The following is a 2,467-nucleotide window of genomic DNA, read 5'->3' as shown; positions in this document are numbered from 1 at the left end:
ATGCTTGTTGGTCCTGTGCATATCTTCTTTTGAATAGTGTGTTCATGTCCTTTGCCCACTTTTTAGTGGGGTTGTTTCTTTTTTTGCTTATAAAATTGTTTAAGTTCCTTATAGATTCTAGATATCAGACTTTTCTCAGATGCATAGTTTGCAAATATTTTCTCCCATTCTGTGAGTTATCTCTTTATCCTGCTGATGATTTCTTTTGCTGTGCAGAAGGTCTCTAGTTTAATTAGGTTCCATTTGTCAAGTTTTGTTTTTGTTGCAATTACTTTAGGTATCTTTGTCATAAGATCTTTGCTTATTCTTATATCCAAAATGGTATTTCCTAGGCTTTCTTCCAGAGTTTTTATAGTCTTAAGTTTTATATTTAAGTCTTCTTTTTTTGTTTTTTTGCAATGGGGGTCTCACTCTGTCACCCAGGCTGGAGTGCAGTGGCATGATCTCGGCTCACTGCAACCTCTGCCTCCCAGGTTCCAGCGATTCTCCTGCCTCAGCCTCCTGAGTAGCTGGGATGACAGGCATGCACCGCCACACCAGGCTAATTTTTGTACTTTTAGTAGAGACGAGGTTTCACCATGTTGGCCAGGCTAGTCTTGAACTCCTGACCTCAGGTGATCCACCCATCTCGGCCTCCCAAAGTGATGGGATTACAGGCATGAGCCACCACATCCAGCCTACATTTAAGTCTTTAATCCATCTTGAGTTGATTTGTATATGATTTAAGGAATGGATTCAGTTTCAGTCTTCTGCATATGGTTAGCCAGTTATCCCAGTGTCATTTATTGAATAGGGAGTCCTTTCTCCATTGCTTGTTGTTGTTGAATTTGTTAAAGAGAAGATGGTTGTAAGTGTATGGCCATATTTCTGGGCTCTCTATTCTGTTCCATTGGTCTGTGTGTTTGTTATTATACAGTATCATACCATTTTGGTTACTGTAGTCTTGTGATATAGTCTAAAGTTGGGTTATATGATGCTTCCAGCATTGTTCATTTTGCTTATAATTGCCTTGGATCTTCAGGCTCTTTTTTGGTTCCATAGAATTTTAGAATAATTTTTTCTAATTCTGCGGAAAATGTCATTGGTAGTTTGATAGGAATAGCATTGAATCTGTAAATTGCTTTGGAAAACATGGTCATTTTAACAATATTGATTCTTATTATTCCTGAGCATGGAATGTTTTTCCATCTGTTTGTGTTGTCTCTGATTTCCTTGAGGAGTATTTTGTAATTCTTATTGTAGAGATCTTCTTTCATGTTAACCTTGAAAAGTCTGATGAGTATATGTCTTGAAGATGCTCATCTCGTATGTTATCTTGCAAGGGCTCTCTGCATTTTCTGAATTTAAATGTTGGCCTTTCTAGCAACGTCAGGGAAATTTTCATGAACAATATCCTCAAATATATTTTCCAAGTTTCTTGCCTTTTCTCTCTCTCTTTCAGGGAAGCCAATGAATTGTAGATTTGGTCTCTTTATATAATCTCATGTTTCTTGGAGGTTTTATTCATTCTTTTTTTTTCTTTGTTTTTGTCTGACCGAAATAATTTGAAGAATTGGTATTCAAGCTCTGAAATTCTTTCCTCAGCTTGGTCTATTCTGCTGTTAATACTTAACAATTGTATTATGAAATGCTTTTGGTGAGTTTCCCAACTTTATCAGATCAGTTTGGTTCTTTCTTGAAATGGCTATTTCATCTTTCAGCTCCTGTATTTTTTTCCTGAATTCCTTAGATTCCTTGCATTAGGTTTTGGATTTCTGCTGAATCATGATGATCTTCATTTCTATCTTGATTCTGAATTTTATGTCTATCATTTCAGCCATTTCAGTTAAGGACTATTGCTGGAGAACTAGTGTGGCCATTTGGAGGTAAAAAGACACTCTGGCTTTTTGAGTTGCCAGAATTCTTGCACTGGTTCTTTCTCATCTGTATGGGCTGATGTTCCTTTAAACTTTGAAGTTGCTATCCTTTGGATGGGTTTTTTACTTTTATATTAAAAATATGGAATGCTTCACAAATTTGCATGTCATCCTCGCACAGGGACCATGCTAATCTTGTCTGTATCCTTCCAATTTTAGTATATGTGCTGCTGAAGTGAGTGCAAACAATTTTTAAATTTTAGTTTTACTTTATGTTTGTGATGCATATGGCTCATTATATTGAGAGAAGTAAGAGGCAATAATATAATTTGTCAAAAATGGAAAATAGACTCAATCATGGTTTGCTATTATCATGTCAGTGTTAAAAATGTGGCATACACCTTTTATTTAATTTGATTCTATTAGATTAGTAAATCAGGTAAAATATTTAAATCTAATTGGGATGCAAGCATTTGTACTTCTAATGAAGAAAAATGTACTGAATATAATCCAGGGTAAACCATTAACTTTTCATATTATTCTATTACAATTTTATATTATTTTTATAGATTTAGAAGCTATAACCACAGTTTTGTTACATGGATATATGA

General features: G+C 34.9%; 1 non-coding gene across 1 annotated transcript; it reads right to left on the bottom strand.

Annotated features, from left to right (window-relative positions):
* Positions 1-1,992: 1,992 nt before the first annotated feature.
* LOC112133959 (U6 spliceosomal RNA) lies at positions 1,993-2,099 on the bottom strand. The gene has a single exon (XR_002915557.1). It is a non-coding gene; the product is annotated as a U6 spliceosomal RNA (small nuclear RNA).
* Between the last annotated feature and the right edge of the window lie 368 nt (positions 2,100-2,467).

This window comes from Pongo abelii, chromosome 5 (assembly GCF_028885655.2).
Source record: "Pongo abelii isolate AG06213 chromosome 5, NHGRI_mPonAbe1-v2.0_pri, whole genome shotgun sequence".
NCBI lineage: Eukaryota > Metazoa > Chordata > Mammalia > Primates > Hominidae > Pongo > Pongo abelii.
Note: the sequence above shows the minus strand (reverse complement) of the source record. Positions and strands in the feature narration are given on the sequence as shown.